At 44.3% G+C, this 25,413-nt stretch overlaps 1 long non-coding RNA gene across 1 annotated transcript; it reads right to left on the bottom strand.

The window, feature by feature from the left end:
* Positions 1-6,213: 6,213 nt before the first annotated feature.
* On the bottom strand, positions 6,214-15,283 carry LOC142071078 (uncharacterized). The gene is made up of 3 exons (XR_012667033.1): positions 15,005-15,283; positions 13,522-13,680; positions 6,214-6,393 (listed from the first exon to the last, which is right to left on the bottom strand). It is a non-coding gene; the product is annotated as an uncharacterized LOC142071078 (long non-coding RNA).
* Positions 15,284-25,413: the final 10,130 nt, after the last annotated feature.

Below are 25,413 nucleotides of genomic sequence, written 5' to 3' on the forward strand. Positions count from 1 at the left end.
AAAACTAAAATATCTGTCGTAAACATACATGCCATTTGCTGCTTTTATGTGGTCAGAACATATTTAAGCCAGGCAAATAAAACTAATAGCTCATATGGTCAAACAGCCATAACCCAAACATGATGACGCCTTGAATGTTTAAGCTGTTAAAGCATGCGTGTCCTCGAAATCATAAAAATTGCTTTTAAAAATGTGAGTGTAAACTCCACAAAAATGGTTAATAAATGAAACAAAACAATGAAAAGCCCAATATTTTCTCCACTCGGTCGCCACTTGGGTGGCTAGTGTTTCACCTGAACATGGAACGAGCTGCTACTTGCCGCAGTTTGGAATGAACCTGCCTCCTAGATTTTATGAGGGGTGAAAACATAGCCACAGCAGATAACTTTGTTTCCCAGTTTCGTGGAACAATGGAGAGTAGCATTTCATGATAGCGACTGGACAAAATTTTAGAAGTTAGGTGATATCCACACATTGTAATCAATTATCAGAGGGGTAGCCATGTTAGTCTGTATCCACAAAAACAGCAAGGAGTCCGGTGCCCCTTAAAGACTAACAGATTTATTGGGGCATAAACTTTCGTGGGTAAAAATGCATCTGAAGTGGATTTTTTACCCACGAAAGCTTATGCCCAAATAAATCTGTTCGTCTTTAAGGTGCCACCGGACTCCTCGTTGTTATTGTAATCAATCAATCTGATGACCACTTTCCCCCCTGAATTTTATTCAGTCACACCTGCAGCCCAGGTCTCAAATTACTGGAGGTAGACTTGTTCTTTATACCATATGAAAGCTGCTGTATATGAGTGGTCTTCAGCGTGCAACATGCATTTATATATGTTTCTCTTTTACTTCCACTCCAGCCAGCTGCTCTGTCCATAAGCAACTCAGAGGCAGAACATCTGCCCAACAGCTAAAGAGGAGTCCTAAATGCTGCTGTATGTTGTCTTCTGTTAACCCTTTAGGCCTAGATTCACTACCGGCATGCCTAAATTTGTTTATGAATATTGCCATGCCTAACTCCCAGATGCCTAGAAGATCCTGGGATCCATAAAGCCTGAGTTAGACACCTTAGAATTGGATTCACAAAAAGCCAGAACACAAGGTGGCTCCTACTGGCTGAGGGTGCTTAACCCTGCCCCTCTAAGATAGGCATCTAAGTCACGGCTGCAGGGAGGCCTCTCCCTCCACCTGGGATTCTCAGCAGTGAACCCTCTCTTGGGGTTAGGTGCCTATGCTATTTTTTTGCAAGACACTTGTGGGGGAGGGGGAAAGGAGGCCCTCTTTTTATAACGTCTAGCCAAGTGGTTAGAGCATGTGGGAGACCCCTGGTTAAAATCCCCCCTTCCTCTCAGAGGGAATAGGGATTTGAACAGGGATCTGCCACCTCTCCTGTGAGCACCCTAGCCACTGAGCTATGGAATATTCAGACTGGGGGCTCCATTCTCTTCTGTTGAAGCTGTTCCATGGTGGATATATTAAAGAAGTCATTGGAGGGGGACTGGATCCTGGTTGCCCTAACTCCCAGCTGAGTGCTCTAACCATCAGGCTACAGAGTCACTCATATTTGCTTGTCCTCTGTGCCCCAATGTTGAAGCTGTTGCATGGTGCATAAATAATGAAATATTTATTGGGCCAGAGATAGCAAGGAATCATGAGTGACTCTATAGCCTGGTGGTTAAAGCACTCACATGGGAGACTTGGGATCCAGTCTCCTGGCTCTGACCACTCATCCGAGAGGTAACAGGTCCCTGTTCAAATTCCTTGACCCCCTCAAATGGAGGGGGAATTTGAACTTGGGGGTCTCTCAATCCCCAGCTGAGTAAAAAAAGTTATGAGGGAGGTCCCTTCCAAGTCATCGATAGGGGCCTGAATTGGTAGGTGCAGTATGAGCATGCTCACTGGATTGGGCTCCAAAGGCAAGTTAAAGTGGAAGAATGCCTGTCTTCTCCCAGTTTGTGCATTGCTCTGGATTTAGGTATCTGGATGCCTCACATGGAGCTGTAGTATGCATGCTCAGAGGAAGAAACATAGGTCCCCTAGGGAACATTTACTGCAAAAATGTAGGCACTGGGTTAAGGTACCTACAGTGTTTCGGGGCAGATGATTTGGGGGGGGAGGTGTGAATCCCAATGTGGCCTGGTTCTGGTAGCTCCTTTCAACTACCTGAAAGGGGTTTCCAAAAAGGATGGATCTAGACTGTTCTCAGTGGTACCAGATGACAGAATGAGGAGTAATGGTCTCAAGTTGCAGTGGGGAGATTTAGGTTGGATATTAGGAAAAACTTTTTCACTAGGAGGGTGGTGAAGCGTGAGAATGGGTCACCGAGAGAGGTGGTGGAATCTCCTTCCTTAGAGGTTTTTAAGGCCTGGCTTGACAAAGCCCTGGCTGGGATGACTTAGTTGGGGATTGGTCCTGCTTTGAGCAGGGGTTTGGACTAGATGACCTCTTGAGGTCCCTTCCAACCCTGATAGTCTATGATTCTATGGGATTTAGGTACCTAATTTGGCAGTTAAGAACTTAAGTCCTTTTGTGAATCCAGTCCTCCTTCGTCTTCATTCATATTTTGTTCAATTTGTTTAAAGTGTTGAAGGCTGCCTTAAACTACACCCACCTGTACACATATCCTACAGAGCACATGTAGTTTGCTCAAATCTGTAACAGACCTGTAACAGCAAACTGTTAGTCTGTTAGCATTGCATTAAGGCCTATCATTGGCACTCATTTCTTTCCTTTTCCACTTAGTGGTTGAGGAGTAGGGATGGTTCTGCCATGACTTTCATTTTCACAAATAGACCCATGCGCACAGTGTAGGAAAGACACAACTGCACTAGTCCAGACAAGCAATAAAAAAACCTTTCACAACATATAACTAATTTATTAATAAGCTTTATGTTCAATCTAAGTGATACTTCATTTAATTTCATAAGTGCAAAAAAAATTCATTGGATTTTAAAGCAGCACATGCCTATACTTCAAACATTGCCAGATTAGGCATGCTGGGATACATTCTTGAAAGATACCGTATCAAAGTGAAAGGTACAGTATTTAATCTGGCAATCTTGCTGACAAGTGTATGCTTTCTTTCCCATTATTATTTAATAGTACAGTAGCACTGACAGGCTGTGATCCTTGCATTGGGCTCCTCGGTGGTAGGCCCTGTCTAAATACGTTCTAAAAAAAGACTCCCTGCCCAAGGGAGGTTATGTTGTAGGTCTATGGCAGAACGAAAGAGACAAATTGGGGTGGAGTGGAAAGGTGAAATAACAATGCAATGAGCACATTGTACATAGTGAATAGTAGTAATATGTTGGTAGCTTCTCTTCCCCCCCATCTACACCTATTGTCTTAAAGATATAGAGCGCCCAAAATGGGAGGTAGGGATTTCAAGATGAGGATGTACTGTGAGAAAGTGAGATCTCAATCCTGCAGTTTACTGTGCTTGGCTGTCCTGGCACCCATGTGCAGTCAATTGCAGGATCAGAGCCTATGTTTATATCATAGCCTAGTTTCTTGCTTCACAATGAGGATAATGTACAGTAACTCCTTGCTTAACGTTGTAGTTACGTTCCTGAAAAATGTGACTGTAAGTGAAATCACGTTAAGCAAATCCAATTTCCCCATAAGAATTAATGTAAATGGGGGGGGGGGGTTAGGTTCCAGGGAAATTTTTTTCACCAGACAAAAGACTATATTATATATATATATATGTATGTATACACAGTATAAATATTAAAACAATTTAATACTGTACACAGCAATGATGATTGTGAAGCTTGGTTGAGGTGGGGGAGTCAGAGGGTGGGATATTTCCCCGGGGATGCCTTACTGCTAAATGATGAACTAGTGCTCAGCTGAGCCCTCAAGGATTAACACATTGTTGTTAATGTAGCCTCACACTCTACAAGGCAGCAGGAATGGAGGGAGGAGAGACAACATGGCAGACAGAGACAGACACACACGCCCTGTGTGTGAGAGAGAGAGAGATGCGCAGTGCCCCTTTAAGTACGCTGCCCCCACTCTTAAGTACACTGCATTTTTAGATCAGGAAGTTGAGACAGGGGCAGCGGCTGCCTGCAACCTCCCTCTGTCCTGACCCCTGTCGTGTCTCCCTACTGCTCTATGGAGATAGGGTAAGCGGATGGCAGGAGCAGGGAGACACCCTGATATTAGCCCCCCTCTTGTCTTCCCCCCCAACCCTCCCGCACAGCAAGCAGGAGGCTCCCGGGAGCAGCTCCAGGCAGAGGACAGGAGCAGCACATGGCAGTGAGGGGAGGGACAACTGAAGTGCCAGCAATTGGTAGCCTGCTGGATGGCTGCCACACAGGGAACTTAGGGGAGCGGAGAGCTGATAGGGGGGCAGCTGGTCCACCCTGGTTCCAAGCCCCCACCAAAGCTAGCTGCAAAGGGCTGCTCTTTCTGCAAGCAGGCATCTGTCAAACAATGTCAAAAGGGAACATTGCACAACTTTAAACAAGCATGTTCCCTAATTGATCAGCAATGTAAGACGTTAACTGGGACGACTTTAAGTGAGGAGTTACTGTACTGAAATGGTTACGACAAATGCCAATTTTAAAGACAGAAATAGCCCCGCCTTTGGGGAAAAAAACCCACAAATGCCAGAGTATGACTGATGCAAAAATAATTGTGTCCTTTCTGCTTGTTGTATGTAGTATGTTCACGCAGCTGCATTTTCAGTCTTCCCATATCTTAAAGTCATGTGATTATGTATAATTAGGGCTCGAGAAGTTTCTCTATCATCTGCGATCCAAGTCACCCAACCATTAATAGACTGTTGAAAGGAAAACACTGTAAGTTCATTGAAATTTTAAAAAAACTTCCCCAAAAACACACGAGCAAGAAGAAAATTGAAGTGATTTGGTTTTATTGAACCTTAACACATAATCTCTTAAAATAACTTAGTCCACATATAATTCAACAAAAGGATCATTCAAAAATATGGACAAGGACAGGGACATGTTGTACAGTACCTGGCACCAGCAATTAAGCCTGCAGGTATGAATTTTCAGCAAACAATGTTGGGAATCATTAAGAAAGGGCTAGATAAGACAGAATATATCATGTTGCCTCTATATAAATCCATGGTGCGCCCACATCTTGAATACTGCATGCAGATGTGGTCACCCCATCTCAGAAAAGATATATTGGAATTGGAAAGGGTTCAGAAAAGGGCAACAAAAATGATTAGGGGTATGGAACGGCTTCCATATGAGAAGAGATTAATAAAACAGGGACTTTTCAGCTTGGAAAAGATGACGACTAAGGGGGGGATACGATTGAGGTCTATAAAACCATGACTGGTGTGGAGAAAGTAAATAAGGAAGCACTATTTACTCCTTTTCATAACACAAGAACTTAGGGGGTCACCAAATGAAATTAATAGGCAGCAGGTTTAAAACAAACAAAAGGAAGTATTTCTTCACACAACGCACGGTCAACCTGTGGAACTCTTTGCCAGAGGATGTTGTGAAGGCCAAGACTATAACAGGGCTTAAAAAAGAATTAGATAAATTCATGGAGAATAGGTCCATCAATGGCTATTAGCCAGGCTGGGCAGGAATGGTGTCCCTAGCCTCTGTTTGCCAGAAGCTGGGAATGGGTGTTATACCAATAAAATAAAAACCAGCAGGACATTATTAAAGGGGAAAAGGTAAAATACCACATTTATTGTGAATACAGAAAGAATCATAGTAAGCAGTTAGTTATAGCTATAACGTTCCATTCAATCTCATATTTATTCACACACACACACACACACACAGAGGTTCTGCAAGGTTGTTATCATAGTTACCAGCCTTAGAGTTGCTCATGCCAAGCCACTGGCCAGGTGGCCTGGACATGAGGAGGGAGCAGGGCCTTGTCAGATGCTCATCTGATGCTCCTGGAAGTTGGTTTGCAGAATCAGACCCCAAAGTTCTCACGTTCTAGAGTCCATTTTTATAGGAATTTCTTCCTATGCTAGTCTATGGGAATTGCTTCATCATGCTGTTGCTGAATCAATCAGCAGATGGCACATTCCTGACGGCGCTGTGCTGCCAGATGTTATCTTGTTCTTTGGTTCTCCCATCCTTGAGGCTGTTGGGTGGATTCCAGTCTGCCCTCCGGGGGTCCTCTGGTTATTTCCACTTGACGCCTTCTTCAGCCGATGGACACTGGATTCTTAGGCTGGCATCTCCCTGATCATTCAGTTATTATCCACACCAAGCATCCATCCACTTACGTCCTCTATCTCTATTTTAATCACAATTGTTAAAGCGAGATGAATACAACAAAAGGGCGGGGAGTCTCTGGGTGCTGTTTCTGTTGTTACAGAGTATTGCTTTGAGTCTCTCTCTGTGTGAGTAGTTGTTGTTACAAAGAATTGCTTTGAGAACTGTGAAAGTAGAATGAATTATATTGAAATTATAATTCATTAAAGAAATGCTACTTGAAGAGTTTGTTGAAATATAGTTGTCAGGAAGAGAAACATCAAGGAGTGTGAGACAATGGGTCCTCAAACTAATGAACTTAGAGCTCCTACTGAGCTAGGAGATTGGCAAATGTTAGTATGCAAATAAGATATGTATGTATATTTGTCAGTTTCTGCTTTCTTTTGTCTCTTATGTTAAATTGGCTTTGGCTTAGCTGTATAAATAAGTTATCTTGAGCCTCAGAGAGGGGCTCACATCTGGGTGCATTAGCAAAGCGCTTTGCTAATAAACAGAGTGGTCTGACAAATTATGGGAGTCCTGAATCTGACTTTGACAATTTGGAGGTTCCACCGAGATGGCAACCGTCTTCACTGCGGCCGCGTGACTCCTGACTGTTCTTAGGACGGCCGTGGCAAGCCGACACCTGAGCATTTGGCCCGAGCGGTCCTCCGCCAGAACAGAAGGGTGCATGACCACAGTGAAGTCTACACCATTGAACCTGTTGGTTCCCACTCTGTTCTGGTAGGGTTCCCGGGATCTGACATCAGGAATCTGGTCAGGTAATTATTTCTGTGTTTTGTCCGGACTGAGGACTGTCTTGTCTCTGTGTCTATCCGTCCTCCCTGTGGTGCGTTTGAGTCTGGGCGCCGTCTCCTTCCGGGGATCGGCTGACCAAAGGGTTCCTGTCCCTATGGTCTGAGTGAGTGAAATCTGCACAATCACAGCCGCACAGCACCGCACCTTGGGTAAAGCCCTTGGTGTGAAAGCAAGGGCGATTGAGGCAGTAGCCTGTGGGCTCGTTTTGTGTGTTGCACCGGGCATCGCTCTGACGAACCCGACTTTCCTTCTTGTGTGATTGGTGTGTAAAGTCCTCCTGTATGGGTAACCAGACGTCTAAGTCGGGACAGTTCCCTAAAGGAACGCCGGCTCAGTTTATGTATTTTAGGAAGAGTCCGGACTCCTGTAAATTTCTGGAAAAATGGTCTAGGCTAAGGGGGTCAGGTAGAGTGGCTACTACCACCACTACGCTTCTGTCCCCAGAAGCCTTTACAGCTATTCTGAGGGAAAATGGGCCCTTTTCCCACAGAAATGGTCTATAAGGGACTGCTGCAGGCAGCAGGCAGAGAGAGAATCTGATCAAAATTGTTTGACTATTGGGTAATGTAATCAAAATCACTAAAGGATGTAAGGGGTTTCTATTGGAACTTAACTTGGCTGCTCCTGGTTGTGTCTAGTTGTACAAGATGGAAGTGTAATCGGGGTACAGTTGTGTAAAAGAGTAATCACAGTGCAAGGGATGTTAGGCAAAAGAGAATTTTGTGTATGTGTATAGTGCTAAAATCTGAAGCTGTGTCTCAGCTATTACCTGAGAATAAATGTATTGCTTGGTACAGCAGAGAAACTATTGCAAACATGGTCTGTTGCACAAGAGGGAAAACAGAGGTACACCACCTCATGAATTTCATAAATGACCAGTGAGTGGGGTAATTCACTAGCCTGACTATAGAACAAAATAAGTACAGCCTGGAAGTAATTCTTGTGTTTTTCCTCCAATTAGCAAGGAATTTTGTAAAAGAAAGTGGTATTATTATTAAGCAATAATCTTTGTCCCCACCAGGGGGGTGGAAATTGTTTCTTTTGTTTTTAGACTCTACAAGCAAGCTGGCGCCAGCGGAAGAATAACTCAGAATACCATGGATCTATGTTTTGTGTTGTTTGTCTGTGGTGTTTGTCTTGTTGCTAGCATTGTTGTGTTTTAATGAACAGAAAACCTCATGACATGGGTGGGGGATGGCTTCAAAAGGCTGACCTTGGGGGGAGGGAGGGAAGATGTGTATGCGAATGCAAAAGGCTAACTCAGGAGAATCCCAAAATTCAGTGGCCACTGTTAGGATCTTGGGACAAAGACCGAGTAGACGTCTTAAAAGACAAACTCAGCCAACCTAAAACTAAATTGGCAAAAGGAGAGGTCAATTGTTTCATGCAGTGGTGGGAAGAGGCAAATCATAGGTGGACAGAATCAAAACTTGCCTCTCTCAAAGATTCTGGCTTCTGTCCCACCAGATGCAACTCATTTTACTGTTGTTGATTTGTGCTCTGCTTTCTTTTCTGTCCCAGTTCACCCTGACTCCCAGTTCCTGTTTGCCTTTTCGTACAAGGGGCAACAGTACACATGGACCACACTGCCCCAGGGGTATACTGAAAGCCCGTCATATTTTTCCCAAACATTAGCCTGAGACCTTGCTGACCTTGTTTTCCCATCCAGGTCCACACTAGTCCAATATGTAGATGATCTACTCCTCTGTTCCCCTTCATAGTCTGCCTCTGAAACTGACTCTTTAGTGCTCCTTTCTGCCCTAGCAAATAAGGGTCACAAAGCTTCTCGCTCTAAACTACTACTCTGTCAAGCTTCTGTCACATACCTTGGCTTTCTCCTCTCCCAGGGTTCCCGTTCACTTTCTCCCACCCGCATCCAAGCTATCCTTAGCTTTCCCCAACTCCGCTCCCCACGCCAGGTCCGGAAGTTTGTAGGCATGGCTGGATTTTGCAGACAATGGATTCCCCAATATGCCTCCCATGCAAAACTTCTCCAGGAACTCACTCGATTCTCTGTGCCTGACCCCATGCCGTGGCCCCCTGAGGCCAATTCTGCCTTTGTTTCCCTCAAACAGGGTTTGGCTTCTGCCCCTGCCTTAGGGCTGCCTGACTATTCTAAGCCTTTTACCCTTTTCTGCCACGAACAATCTGGATGTGCACTTGGAGTTCTCACTCAGATGCACGGAGAAAAGAACCACCCATTGGCTTATTTCTCTGCCACTTTAGACCCTGTTGCCCAAGGCTTACCCCCCTGCCTGCGTGCTGTGGCTGCTGCAGCGTACCTAGTCGAAATGTCTGATTCCCTTGTTCTCCACTCTCCTCTTACCCTCCTGGTCCCTCACTGACCTCACCCTGCTCCAAGACTCTGCCCCAGAAACCAAGAGAGAATCCTGGGTTGCCCAGGGTTGCTCTCTACATCCCGAATCCTTTTGGCGCTCGCCTACTGGTGACTTTGTAGCCCCCTTTTCACTCTACCCGTCTCTGGCCGCCCTGCTACACGGTGTTTTGCATGTCGGAAAGGAGGGATGGTCTCTGCTGTAACAAAGACTGGATGGTGGGCCCCCCATTTTAGCTCTTTTACAGCCCGCCACTGGGCAGCCTGTACCATTTGCCAAAGCCATAATATTGGTAAACCTGTAAAAGTGGCTCAGGGATTCCGGGGCCTGCCTCAAGCACCGTTCTTGCATAAATGCCTAAGTGTCAACAATATGAATTTATATTGGTCATGATATGTTTATTCTCTGGTTGGATTGAAGCCTTTCCTTGTCGCAAGGCTGACTCACTGTCTGTTGCCAAATGTTTGTTAAATCATATTATGCCTGCCAAGGGAATTCCTGCTACTCTGTCCAGTGATCGGGGTACACATTTTACTGGACAACTTGTTCAACACCTGGACCGTATATTGCACATCAAACCCCTGTTGCACTGTCCCTACCACCCACAGAGTGCAGGTGCAGTTGAAAGACGAAATGGTGTACTTAAGAATAAGCTTGCTAAAATTTGTAACTCTACAGGATTAAGCTGGCCAGTAGCCTTACCATTAGCCCTTATGGACATGAGCTCCACTCCATCCCAAAGGCATAAATTAAGTCCCTTTGAAATTGTTATGGGACGCCCTATGCGAGCTATGACTACCATTACTCCCATTCCAGATTTGAACTTGACTCACAGTGCGCTCCTTCATTATTGCAAGGGACTAATGCAAGCTGTAAGTCACTTCCATTCACAGGTTCGAGTCGCCTGGCCCACGGAACCCACCTCCGACGCTTGCCACAACCTCGAGCCAGGTGATTGGGTCTACATACGGCGCCATCATCGAAAGCACGCCTTGGAGCCCCGGTGGAAGGGTCCTCATCAGGTACTGCTTACTACACAGACGGCTGTTAAACTATCTGGCATCGCAGCGTGGATACATGCTTCACGGTGTAAGAAGGCACCATCCCCAGAGAACCAGTCATCACCTCAGGACAACGCAGAGTCAATTTTGACTCCAGAAGAAGACGTAGAGGAACAGTCTGCAATACCTTACAATCTACGCTCTCGTAAGGGTTGCCAGAATCAGACAACGAAAAAAAAAAAAAGCAGTAGCGAGCCTAGCGCCTACTGCCTGGTGGGCGTAAAACCGTGACTGCGGTTCCCTCAGTTGAGGTTGTCAGAACCAGAAGAGCCTTGCCTCCAACATGCGCCTCTGCCTGTTCCTCGGCTGCTGGTATCTTACGGTCTGGGGAGACCACGATGACAATTCTTTTATCCAGCAGCAGGTGTGGATAGCTCAGACCCTTAATATTTCAAATTGCTGGGTCTGCAGCCACATCCCAGTCCACTCTCAAACTGGTGTTCCTGTCCTGGCTATCCCACTCAAGTCCCCAGACCTCACTGGAGGGCCTCGTCCATTTAACAAAATACGGAACAGCAATGACACTTGGGAAGCGGTGGGAATAAATGCATCTAAATGGATAAGTGTGGTGGAGGGAAAAGGTCATTGGTGTTGGGTGTGTAATGGGACAGGGCTGGATCTGGGGAAAAGCTGTTGCCTTCAGCATATTGTGGCCAATGGTGTATGGGATTATTCAAACAAAACTAAAAAGTGGCGGGCCGGGTATGGAGATATGAATTTTTTCTCAACCTGGGATCAAACAGAGAAATCAGTCTCATGTTCCCCCTACAGTAACCTTAGTGAAAACAATACAATCTTTCAATGTCATACAAATAACACCATTCCTCGTAAGGAGAATTACCCTGTATCCTTTGGGGGATACGACTCCTCCTTTGCAAACACCTATATGACAAATGGGTGCAACCGACCCTTCCCGGCCTTAATAGGCCATCACTGGGTGTGTGGGACCAGAGCTTATACCGCACTACCAGCTAATTGGTCAGGAATCTGTTATCCCGCCCGACTCTTCCCACAATTCTGAGTGCTAGGAACCTTCCCTCGAGAACGCCTCTGCAATTTCAGGTGAAAAAGAAGGGACTTAACAGATGCCCAGTGGTATGTAAATAACATAAGCCCCTTAACCTGGGAAAAGGCCATTGGCAGTTCCTTAATACCATTAGGGGGAGTAATACACCATGCAAAAAGGCTCCTAAGGTTACAAGCAGTAGCTGAAATAATGGCAAATGAAACCAGAGAAAGTTTAAGAGCCCTGGCCAAAGAAACAGGGGTAGCCCGACAGATGGCCCTCCAAAACCATCAGGCATTGGACATAGTGCTGGCGGCAAAAGGAGGGACTTGTGCTCTCATTGGAAAAGACTGCTGTGTGTATATACCACACAACACCAATGAGGTAATAGATCATGCTAGCCACTTAGAACAAATTGCATATCTTCCCCACAAAGAGCCAAGTTCTTTATGGAAGTGGCTAAGTAACCTTTTCAATTTCTCTAGCATAGGAAACTGGTTGTTTCAGGGAGCCCTAACTCTCCTGTTTGGAATCCTAATAATTTTTGTATGTTTTCAGTTACTTTCCTGTTATATCCAAAATTGTGTCAGGCATGCTACACAGATAGCTGCCCCAAACCAGAGTGCTAATTTGATGATTTTAAATATCACTGATGAACAAAGAGATAAAGAACGATTGATATGTGGAACCCAGTCATTGCTGGTCATTGCGTAGCTTGACCAAAAGGAGGGATTGTGAAAGTAGAATGAATTATATTGAAATTATAATTCATTAAAGAAATGCTACTTGAAGGGTTTGTTGAAATATAGTTCTCAGGAAGAGAAACATTAAGAATAAATGGACACAAATCAGATGTCAAGAATTATAACATTCATAAACCAGTCGGAGAACACTTCAATCTCTCTGGTCACGCAATCACAGACATGAAGGTCGCTATCTTAAAACAAAAAAACTTCAAATCCAGACTCCAGCGAGAAACTGCTGAATTGGAATTCATTTGCAAATTGGATACTATTAATTTAGGCTTAAATAGAGACTGGGAGTGGCTAAGTCATTATGCAAGGTAGCCTGTTTCTTCTTGTTTTTTCCTACCCCCCCCCCCCCAGATGTTCTGGTTTAACTTGGATTTAAACTTGGAGAGTGGTCAGTTTAGATGAGCTATTACCAGCAGGAGAGTGAGTTTGTGTGTGTATGGGGGTGGGGGGGATGTGAGAAAACCTTGATCTATGCAGGAAATAGCCCTACTTGATTATGTAAAGAGTTGTCACTTTGGATGGGCTAGCACCAGCAGGAGAGTGAATTTGTGTGGGGGGGGGTGGAGGGTGAGAAAACCTGGATTTGTGCTGGAAATGGCCCACCTGTTGATGACTTTAGATAAGCTATTACCAGCAGGACAGTGGGGTGGGAGGAGGTATTGTTTCATATTCTCTGTGTGTATATAAAGTCTGCTGCAGTTTCCACGGTAAACATCTGATGAAGTGAGCTGTAGCTCACGAAAGCTCATGCTCAAATAAATTGGTTAGTCTCTAAGGTGCCACAAGTACTCCTTTTCTTTTTGCGAATACAGACTAACACGGCTGTTCCTCTGAAACCTGTCATTAAGGAGTGTGAGACAATGGGTCCTCAAACTAATGAACTTAGAGCTCCTACTGAGCTAGGAGATTGGTAAACGTTAGTATGCAAATAAGATATGTATGTATATTTGTCAGTTTCTGCTTTCTTTTGTCTCTTATGTTAAATTGGCTTTGGCTTAGCTATATAAATAAGTTATCTTGAGCCTCAGAGAGGGGCTCACATCTGGGTGCATTAGCAAAGCGCTTTGCTAATAAACAGAGTGGTCTGACAAATTATGGGAGTCCTGAATCTGACTTTGACAGAACAGACTCTGTCTTAGAATGTACTAACACAATTAGCAGCTTGCAAGTTTAACACATAGAGGGAGAAAAACAGTACCAAAAACCAAGAGACCTCTTAATTAGTAATACCCTGGAATTTAAACTATGGGGAATCAAACTCATTTGTGATTTTAATACAGAACTTCTTTAATATGATCCAACATGGGCGACAGGGAACGGATCACTTGATGATTACCTGTTCTGTTCATTCCCTCTGGGGCACTTGGCATTGGCCATTGTCGGAAGACAGGATACTGGGCTAGGTGGACCTTTGGTCTGACCCAGTATGGCCATTCTTATGTTCTGGAGTTATAAAATCTCATTCCCATAATTCTGGGCGAGGTTCCAGATGCAACTGATAGAAAGACATGAAGTCAGTCAGAACTACTTCAGTGGTATGTCCAACATTCGAGCAGATTATAAATAATAGTACCAGGTAAATTGATGTGGCTATTTCAATAGACACAAAAAAACCCAATAAACGTATATACAAACTAGTCTGGAAAAGTTAACATTGTTCCCTTAGTTTTTACTACCTGTACGTGCTCTCACCTCCTAGAGTTCCCTAGTAAACATGCTCCTGTGTTGAAAAGAAATGCTCTTCTAACCTCTGCTGACTCTCTCTGAGTCCTTGGGCGAATCAGTGGCATTGTGTCACTCAGTGTCTCCTCATCTGTTAAACAGGGATAGTATTTTCTTACCTCCCTCCCAGGGTTATTCTGAGGATATTTGTAAAGCGCTTTGAAGATACTGAGTGCTGTGTAAGGACTACATAGTTATGGCCCTACCAAATTAATGATCCATTTTGGTCAATTTCACAGACATAGGATTTTGAAAATTGCAAATTTCATGATTTTAGATATTTAAATCTGAAATTTCATGGTGTTGTAACTGTAGGGGTCCTGACCCAAAATGGGGGCCGCGGAGGGTTGCAAGGTTATTGCAGGGGGTGTTGGGGTATTGCCACCCTTACTTCTGGGCTGCTGCTGGCAGTGGCTCTGCCTTCAGAGCTGGGTGGCTGAAGGCAGAGCTGCCACCAGCAGCAGCGCAGAGGTAAGGATGGCCTGGTATGGTGTTGCCACCCTTACTTCTGCGCTGCTGCCTTCAGATCTGGGCCCTTGGCAAACAGCCGCCACTCTGATTGATTTCTCTGTTTATGCCTGCACTGAGTAGGGAGCTCAGCTGCTACTGACACCAGGCCTGGAGTCTCAGCTGCTGGAGCTGGAGCCCAAACTGCGCTTTGTTCAGAGTTACGAACAACCTCCATTCCTGAGGTGTCCGTAACTCTGAGGTTCTACCTTATTTCCAAGTATGGTAATCGGTCTGGGCAACATCTGTGGCCTTTCTTCTGAGGATGCAATCTTGAGTAGCTGTATAGTGTCTCAATCTGCATTATGTGGTTATTATACAGTATCCCTCTCATTAGTGAGTGCCCTCAGTCTGGGCCTCCAGCCTGGTTAGGCCGCTACTTCTCAGCTACTCGGCCTTCACCTGCCCTCAGGACACGTGCGTTTAAGTCCAAAGTGTTCACCGCCTGTCTCACTCTAGCAGTGTCCCTCACACGTCCTATTCCTTGGGCTCATGTGCTCCCGCTCCCAGAACAACATAGTTCTTCTTCCTTCCAGTGAGCCCACTCCACCGCACAACACACACACTGCTTACAGCCAAATGGTACTTACCCTCCAGCTCCTCCCAGTTGTCATGGTATCCTTGAGTTTCTTGCCCCTCTGAGCCCTTGATCTTCCAGGACTTGGCTGCTCACACATAGGCACCATCTGCTGGCTTATTACAGAAATTTTGTCTAAGTCAAGTCCACAGCACTAGGCCCATAGTTAGAATAAAATAAAATATTAATTTATTAGGGTGTATATACTCCTCTGCAGTTGGGAAGGTGAAAACCAGTGATGCAGAAACACCAGGTGCAATGCCTGCCCCTAACTTAGGGAAAGTTCAAAGCCAGATACAAACTATGCTGCCCAGGCATCTCCAGTAAACATTTTTACCAGTAAAAAGAAAAGGAGTACTGGTGGCACCTTAGAGACTAACCAATTTATTTGAGCATGAGCTTTCGTGAGCTACAGCTCACTTCATCAGATGTATAGATCTATACATCTGATGAAGTGAGCTGTAGCTCACGAAAGCTCATGCTCAAATAAATTGGTTAGTCTCTAAGGTGCCACCAGTACTCCTTTTCTTTTTGCGAATACAGACTAACACGGCTGTTCCTCTGAAACCTATTTTTACCAGTGTGGCTCAGTCTATACCAATTGGTAACCTATGCCTTTAAGATGTTTTTGATGAAATTTTCCTTCCAGTGGGAAGCCAGATCAAACATGAGGTGAAAGCTAAGTTCCAAAGAATGCCCTGGGGCCCTCATCAGCTACATTCACAACAGTACAAAGAGGAGTGACTGCTCTCATTATCGTAATTATGTAATAAATTACCAGAAGGAGCGTGCTACAGGTAGCCTTTCTCACTAATATTTCCTGGCAAAGTTTTGTGTGGGTTGGTAGGTCAAATAGATGCTCCTGGTGGTTATAGGATTATAAAACAATGTTTCAAAAAGCACTTCTGAAACAAAGTGCATGAACAATTGCTTAGACTGCCTTCCTACTGCAGAATAAACATTTCTTAAAATAAATGGTAGTAGGGCATAGAGCTCAAAGCACCTTAGAAGTGCTCAGCATCACTCCTAAGCCACTTCTGTAAAAAATGAGCCTTTTCACAAGGCAGGAGATAGATAGCACAAGTACATTTGGTTCAGTTCTTCCACTGAGTTTCTCCCACCTTTTTCTCAGTATGTTATTCACATTGGTCTGTCCTCTATATCCAAGGCAGTCAGATGTTTTTGTCCCAATGCCTAATCATGGCTAATGTGCATTGTCTGCTCATGGCTGCTTTCCTTTATCAATAGGCAACATCATTCATAACACTTGAATAAGTGTACAGTGGAGTTACTGATTGTTCCTTTTATCTCTTCTAATATGAGGGATTTTGTTTTAAATTGTCCTCGAAGGGACATAAATTGACCTGTATTTAAAAAAAAAAAAATTGTCAAAACTTCCTTGCTGTCTATCTGAGCTCACACCTTTGTTTTTCAGGTATGAGGAAGAGGTAGGGGAAAGTATTTTTCTAATGTGACAAGCAACTTTAAGTAACAAAAGATTCTTCTGTCCTTTGCGTCACAGCATTAACCCCCGAGACAATTTCTTAGCATGCTGGGTGAAGAAAGAAGGAGAAGGAAAGAAATATGAGAATATGCTTTCCCAACACCTAACTGCTTTACATCAGATTCCTTTGAATAAAACAAATATTTTCTCACGCAGATTTCTGAAGTTGTTGTAATACATTGGTATTTCAAACAGTTCTTGATGAATAAAGCTCATTCGATTCTCATGTGCCTTCATCTTTATAGCATACATTCACAGGAACAAAAGAAATGGCACAGTGCCCACTGCTGTATTCTAGAAGTCATCCATATTTACAATGTTGGGGATGCCTTCAAAACACAAAGTGAAGCCCTGAGCATTGGGATGGAGCCATCAAAAGGGATTTCCCCCGCTGTACAAATGGACAGTTATGTATTAGCATGTTGAAGTACGTCTGTTGCAGCCTTATAGCACATACTAGTTAAAAACATAGAACAGTTCTTTAAAATGAGGGTATAAAATGCAGTAAGTTAGTGGACAGAAAGACAAGACTTTTCAAAATTAAAAAGACATGAAAATATTAGACAAAAGGTAAACATTTTATCCGATGCCTTTTATTACCCTCTCACAAGCTGAAGCAAAACCTTTCTCTTATAGTCATATGACAGGTTTTTGTTTTGACTTTTTGTCTTAAACAGCACAGAGAATATTTTAGGATTGCCACTGTAGTTACTCAGTGTGACAGGGTAGTCTGCCCTCTTAAAGGTAGTGGTGCCTAGTGGTCAGCCCAACCAACACATGGTTTGGCCCTTTAAGGTTTGAATGGATACACACACACAGAGGCCTAGGGGTTATTGATAAAGAAGAAGCAGTCCTAGGAATAAGAGGTGCTTGGGAGGCAATCTCATCTTTATATCTTTAAGGGCCCAGGGCCAAGAGCCTTGCAGTGCAGGTGGCTCAAGGCACCTCTCTTGCTCAACCAACTGGAGATGAGCTGTGGGTAGGGGGCCAACATAAAAGCGGACTTCACCCTTATAACAGAGCAGATGCTATGAGGAGTTGTCTGTTGGTTTGGTCTAGCTTGAGGATTAATTGAAGAGGAAAACTGGCTAAAGCATAACAGCCCAAGGAGGAAAGCTGAGGACTTCTGTTTAAGGAGAAAGGTAATACTTGCCTGAATTACTTAATCCCAAGGGAAGGCTGGGGCTCTTGCCATAGAGACTGAGTGACTGTCTCATTGATATATACCCTGTTCCAGGAGAAGAGCTGAGGATTCCTATTTCAGGAGAGATGGGGAACTGGTTAACTCATAACCCGACAGCCTCCTCTTTGAGGGGGAGACTCTTGTTGTGAGAGACCTTTTGAAGCACAACCCCAGCTCGAGGCAGGGGGTTGTGGGGGTCTCCTGAACTGGGATGAAGAGCTGACCTGAACTCCTAGGGGGACCCAGAGTGGGGTGATATGGGGCAACTAACAAAGGAACTTGCCCTTTGTAGAAAAACTTAATAACTCAGACCCCATGAAGGGGGTGCATTTGTTTTAAACTAAACAAAATCTGGTAACTGATTGAAAGGGTCCTGAGTGCAACACACCTGCACTGCCACAAGGGGAGTGTGCTGGAGAGGCTCACCCCTTGACAGGTAGCATCGTTAAAAAATGCCATAGTTTACTCAGCAAGAATGCCTGGCCCCAATCCTGCAAATGGATCCCTTGAAGTTAATGGGCTTCACATGAGAGTGTGCCCACATGGAACCCCAGTGGCATCAATGGATCTAATAGCCCAATAAAGGCCCAGGTTTTTAGTTAATATTTTTAAAAGTTTTCCTTGAATTTAATACAAAATTGGCCACCTGTAAAGCCCAACACATCTGGGGAGGATAGGAGCTCCCAGTGAATGTGGGAGATCGTTAGGGTTTCCAAGACCACTGCAAACAATTTTCTCATACCACAGAAGTGGTACGTTTCAGGTTACTTTCAGTCTCTGTATTAGGAAATCTTATTCTGAGTTTGGCTTCAGTGGGACTCTTCCCACTCTTAATTAAAACCAAAATCTCTTGGCATTATGAAGAACAGCACCACCTTCAAACAGTAAAGAGACCAAAACAATAAGACAACATGAGGGGGAAAAAAATTCTACAAGTCATTTCAGAAACGGCAGTCACAAAGAGCACCTGTTGAATGTGAACATCTGCTTTAGGCCTCAAAAATCAGCTCAGATACAGAGGTAATCAGTTAAGTGCCAGTTTGGAGCCATAAGCTGTGCCTTTGCTAAACTGCATGTTTGAAGGCTTTTTTATTAGGATAGCTTACTATATAAATATATATCACGGGTTTGTCTGTTTCCTTTAATATTGACAGTGGTCAAAGGTTTTAAATGCACCCTTATTGATTTTTTTTTTTAAATGTAGTGGTAGCTGTATATCGCTTAATGATTATGTAGACTCAGTCAAAAGACAAACTACAAAATTCACTGTCTGTGAAAAGCTTTGAATTCAAAATTTCAAGAATGAGTTAATTGACCTAGATCTAGACTTAATATTATGCCCAATTAGGTGTTATGTAAATTCAACAATTTGTGGATTACATGGATTGCTATTAAGTTACTAACATTAACATTTTGTGTGTGTGTATAATATATATTAGTTGCACCTGTAACTTTTTGTCCATGTTAGCAGGGGATGTTAGGAAGAGCATATTGCTGCCTTTTTAGAAGGATGATTGATAGATACACACACTACCTAACCAGCTAAATGTGAAGACATTTGGTAACTGCAGGTGGGCAGGAGAGGGAATAAAACAATCACAGTAGGATAGTCCCACCTTTCATTTCAGCTGTCTTGCATGTCAGAACTGACCACCCATTCACACCATCTGACAGTGCTGGTGTGAAATGAGTGATCTGACTCAGTAAGTAAACAGGTGTCTGCCTCACTGAAGCCACGTTCACAATAAACACCCTGGCAGCAGTCTCAGGAGGCACGCTGAGGACTGAATAGCACAGAGTCTGAAATCTTTCTTGTCCCTAAAAGGTGATCCCTGAGGAATAGACTGCGGCAAGATAAGTAATTATGCACTGTTGCTCCCTATGCTGTAAATATCCTGTAGATAGAAGAAAATCCAGTCTTCAAAGCTATAAATGTAGCACCTTTTTAGGAGCAGGAAGAATGAAAAGAAATTCCTGAATGATGCTCTTCTGGCAAAGCCCGAACAAAGCAGTTTAAAATTACATGAAGCATAAGAGGTTCTTATTTAACATCACGCACAAAGCCAGCCCTTCTACATTTCATGATTACTCACATCAAGTGGTAGGGAAGAGTTGGCAGTATGGTTCCACGCACAGCTCATCCAGCTCAGGTTCCTCTAGAGATGTCCAGGTGTGCACCAGGGTGGTATTGAAATGAAAGGCATACAATAATTGCTTCATGAGCTATAAAAACAAATTTGTGGATGCACTTTCACAGAGAATGCACAAGTTTATGTGCTAACTTTGCAATTCAGTACATCAAAAATCATACAAGGCAATTAGCTTTCTATTTTAAATATAAAAGCAAGCTGCATTAAGCAAGATGTGCTGCAGATCCTGACTAACCAGGCAAGGGGGTGCATTCAGCACTGTGTAAAAAATATACTGTTTTCATGCGCCTTTAATTCACAAAGACACTTTTGCAATTCACACTAGTGCACCCTTACAACTTCAGCATTCTCCATTAACAGCAAGGACACAATCTTTAGAGGAGGAGAGAAAGATGCACAGATGTGATTAAACTAACTCAAATACCTCAGACAATTACAATCCTGCCATTCTGGTTTGTATCTACTGTCATAAATCTAAGTAAAGAAATAATCTCTGTGATGATGCCAGACACTGATAGAAGCTGTCTGAAGTTTAGATAGCCGCTTTGTTTGCGGCTACTGCTACTACCAGTATATGCTTCTCTCCGCTATGGGACTCATTCAACTGTGTTTACCTATCTATAAAGGAACAGCCTGGCCCTAAAATACATAGCTATTTTGTAAAAGAACAGTGCTTCACTTCCTAGATTCATTTTCTTCATAAAAATGATTTGGGATGCAATCTAACTGCTGTACACAATACCCACAGCCCTGCTACAGAGTTAATAACTCTGACATCTAATCCCTTTCATATGCTAATATGACTCATTTATTTCTATTAGGTCATCTGAGGCCCTATTAAAAATGGGTGGTTCTCTGATACAGACAGTTGCCATGAATTCCCTTGTAACTGGGTGGTCCTTTTAAGAGCCATAGGCCTTGGGGCTAGCTTAGCCCTTGTAGTTTATCAGACCCAGCTGGGGAAAGTTGAGGTCTTCCCCATAGAAGGCTGAGAGGGAGCAGTTGAAGGTGAGGAGGTGTTGTGGGGCACTGGTTAGTTTTAGCACTGGAGTAGAGTGAAAGCTCTCTAGATCCCAGCAGGCTGTGGAAATTGAGTTTTCAGTGGCTTTGTGAGGCTTTTGTTTGAGTTAATAAAATAGTTTTATGGAAGCCCCTGGGGAACAGCAAAGAGGAGGTGATGTGCAGTTGAAGCCAGAAGCAGGGAAGAACTGGAATGGAGCTGTTAGTGTGGACTAGGTGGGGCCTGCCATAAATATAAAGGGAAGAGTAAACACCTTTAAAATTCCTCCTGGCCAGAGGAAAAGCCCTTTCACCTGTAAAGGGTTAAGAAGCTAGGATAACCTCACTGGCACCTGACCAAAATGACCAATGAAGAGACAAGATATTTTCAAAGCTGGAGGGGGGGAGAAACAAAGGTTCTCTCTGTCTGTGTGATGCTTTTGCCAGGAACAGAAAAGGAATGGAGTCTTAGAATTTAGTAAGTAATCTAGCTAGATATGCGTTAAATTCTGTTTTGTTTAAATGACTGATAAAATAGCTGTGCTGAATGGAATGTATATTCCTGTTTTTGTGTCTTTTTGTAGCTTAAGGTTTTGCCTAGAGGGATTCTCTGTTTTGAATCTGATTACCCTGTAAGGTATTTACCATCCTGATTTTACAGAGGTGATTCTTTTACTTTTTTTCTTGAATTAAAATTCTTCTTTTAAGAACCTGATTGCTTTTTCATTGTTCTTAAGATCCAAGGGTTTGGGTCTGTGGTCACCTATGCAAATTGGTGAGGATTTTTATCAAGCCCCCCCCTCCCCCCAGGGAAGGGAGTGTAGGGTTTGGGGAGGATTTTGGGGGGGGGGGGATGTTTCCAAGCGGGCTCTTTCCCGGTTATATATCTATTAGACGCTTGGTGGTGGCAGCAATAAAGTCCAAGCGAAAAAGGAAAATAGTTTGTACCTTGGGGAAGTTTTAACCTAAGCTGGTAAAAATAAACTTAGGGGGTTTTCATGCAGGTCTCCACATCTGTACCCTAGAGTTCAGAGTTGGGAAGGAACCTTGACAGGGCCATTTTAGATGTTTATCATTTAGTGTTGTGGGACCCTGTGGTCTCTAGCTTGGTGGATTAGCACAAGCAGGCAGAATCTCAGAAATGATGACACAGGCACCAGCTCAGTAACCACAGAACATGTATTTATTACTGGATGTGGGGACTGAGGCCACTGCTGACTGCAAAAACACTGTATGCCCTTTCCCATCTTGAGGGTTGCTTCCTCAGTCAGGGGTTCTCCCCTTCTAGGGGGAGCCACACCTTTTCAGGTGTCGGTGTGGATATGCCCCACCAACATAGTAACTCAATGACAATACCCATTCTTCAATTTGGGTTTGTGTGAGCAGGCATCCTGGTGATATGCAGCACTGTATGCAAAATTAAACCATGTCACTAAGTGAACCCAAGTAAAACTTGGTTCCCAGCATAAGAAAAGCCCATTTTACTTTTTGGCTGCTGTTAAAATAATAAACCCTCTTCTTTTTGTGTAACTGTTCATTTGCAGCAGCACCAGGCATGATGAGAGCTGCTGCTCAAAAGTCACTCCATGGGAGGAGATGTGGGGCATAGGCACCATCTCCTGTGTACTCGACTGACTTGCAGCAAAGGCCGGGGGGGGAGGGGGGAGGAGTGTGAACTATAGTGAGTTACAGTGTTGCTCCCTATTCATGGCCCCACAAAGTCCTGACACCATCTCATCAACAACTTTCTGCTACTGGCCACGATGACCATGCATACATCTCCAGAGGTGGAAGCTGGATGGAGGAGGGTTCTCTACTGCAGGGGCCTTTTTCCAGTTCCTCAGCTATGCATGCATCCACTGACTCCTTGGACCCCTTCACAGAGTAGCAGGCATTGTCCAGGGTTCTCTGCTTTGGGTCTCCCTCAGAATCCCTCATTTTGACCCTGTGACTTGTGCCCCTGTCCCATTTGTTCGTTTTTGTCCCCTAGTAATCAGTTCAGTTCTGGATTCTGTGGTCCCTCCCTCACTGGAGGGAGTGAGCCTTTTGTTGCTCTGGTGGACACTGCTCACCATCCCAGGATTTAAAGAGGCCTGGCTGGCACTTGCTCCCCTGCTTGTGTGTTTGTTCTGTGTGTGCGATAGCCAGTTTTTTCCATGCTGCTGCCCTCTTCCCCCATAGACCAAAGACAGACTCCTGTGGGACCCTGCTTGCTATAGCCTTCTACTTTTACAGTGAACCAGTGATAACTGCCTTTGATTATGGCCTGTGAACCCACATTACAGTAATGTCACCTGGATGGTAATTCTTCTGTGTTATATAAGAAGGAGACAGAACACTTGCCCTCAATAGGGAAGAGTATGAGGGGAGTGAGATTTTTTTTCTTTGTTTTAGACTGTAACAGCACTTCCAAATGCCTCACAACCCTGCATTTCAGTTGCCTCTTGTGACCCCTGCCCCCTAGTGGGTTGCAACCCACCAGCTGAGAAATGCTGTATGCAGCAAGTCTCCAGTGGCCTTGACCCCTGAAAGCCTATCCCCCTCCCCTCATGGCCAGGTGCTGGCCATTCACAGGACAGCAGTCTGGGCTTGGCAGACTCCACTGTCTGTTCAAGCAGAAGGGTGAGACAGGGCAGCTGCAGCAGGGGAGTAGCAAGAGATGTCCCTCACACCCTGCACTTAGTGCAGCCAGAGCACTCTTACCCCAGATTAGAGGGAGCTGCAGACTCTGGTGTCTTGGTGACTCCAGCACAAAGGACAGATACCGCAGTGGGGAGGGTGGAGGAACCCATGCATGTAGCAGATGCTAGCCGCAGATTTTGTACAGGTTCACAAGATAGCCAAGAGCTGACAGATTCCTGGGCACCTGAGCTGAGGGGAGGAGCAGCCTGTGGCCCTGCTCTGTTCCCTGTCTCATTATGATGCCTTCTTTTAAACTGCTGCTCCTCCTCACCCTGGAAGATGCCGATACTAGACCTGGTCTGAGGTTCCTGATCCAGTTCTGTATATCCCCGGGAACAGCTGCTCTTACCCATCTGGCCTGTTTGATTCCCATGTGGGCAAGTGAGAGGCTTAACAACCTACATAAAATGCTCTGAAGCTAATAAATTTGTTAGTCTCTAAGGTGCCACAAGTACTCCTTTTTCTTTTTTCTGAAGCTATTAACTCCCTCAAGTAGTCAGAGCATCCCTTTTATATCCCACCCATAAGATAAAATCCTGGCACCAAAAACCTGAAATGCTTGCATTGCTGATTTAGGAGGAAGATCACCATTCCAAATGATGATGAACAGTCAGCTGTGATGGCCATCAGAGGCCCTGTACTTAATCACAGAGTACTAGTTCCTCCAGCTTAAGCCAAAACTGAATTTGATCTGGAGTCCTGAAATGCACAAGTGAGCTCAGACTAAGGAAGCATGTGTCCCGTGTTGTTTTCAAAGGTCTGTAACTCTTGGGTACTCTCAAAGCAAAATCACTGTTTGTTTGCTAAGCCTGTGTTCTTTGCTTTCCCTCCACACCTCTATGGAGCTCTAAGGGGCGTATGTAAGCAATTAAGGGACAAGCGAAATCTCAGTCACTCAAGTTTTTGGTTCTATGGTAGCTGGAGAGCAGTGAGCACACCCCAGCCCCAAGGAAGGGTGTCGGACAAGGTCTGAGCCGAGGAGTGTGTCCTAAGGCCCCAGACCTAGAAACGGTGACTGGAGTGTACCCAAACCCAGTTCATTTGGAAGCATGTGGAACCCACAGACTGGGTTCACTCAACACACTGATGACTGTACAGTAGGATACAGGGCCCAGTAGTAACAAAAGGTGTTTTCAGAGCCAGAGAAACGCATTGGGGGAGGAATCAGACAATTAGGCACCTGTACTTTCTCTAATTCCACTGCTGCAGACTAGAACCCCGCTGGGAAACACTCCAGTGACCAATGAAGTGAGCTGTAGCTCATGAAAGCTTATGCTCAAATAAATTTGTTAGCCTCTAAAGTGCCACAAGTACTCCTTTTCTTTTTGCAAATACAGACTATCACGGCTGCTACTCTGAAACCTGAGGGAGCTCTGCAACTGAGCCCTCGCCCAGCAAACCTCTGAAATGCAAATGAGTATTCATCTCATGGAGTACAGAACTAAGTGGATTTCAGATCTTCATTTACAGAGTTACTGGGTTACCATGATGGAAAAGACTTAGAGCATTCTGCAGAGCCCCAGTTTTATACCACCCATTCTGCCAATGGAGGGGGGGCAGCAGCAGGGGAGAGAGCTTACTACCTGCTGGAACTGATTAAATTTTGAATTTAATACAAAGCAGAGGACTGCCAACATTGCAGAAAACCCTTATTTTTTCTGTTTATAGAGTAGTTTGCACTCATAATATGAAGAGACAGAGGAAAAACAGCTGTTCAAATCTCTCATGTGGGGTCAGTGAAGAGGTGTAGGAGCACTGCAGGACTTGAGGCCACTTTCTGTTCAAAGAAGCGGGATAATGCTGCATGCTTCCAGGGACCTTCTCTTTCTGGTTATGAGAGAGCTAACACCGAACACTCTCTAAAATAATTGCATGTGTAAAATTGTTTGAATAACTGAACTGAG

Source organism: Caretta caretta, chromosome 2 (genome assembly GCF_965140235.1).
Source record: "Caretta caretta isolate rCarCar2 chromosome 2, rCarCar1.hap1, whole genome shotgun sequence".
Classification (NCBI taxonomy): domain Eukaryota; kingdom Metazoa; phylum Chordata; order Testudines; family Cheloniidae; genus Caretta; species Caretta caretta.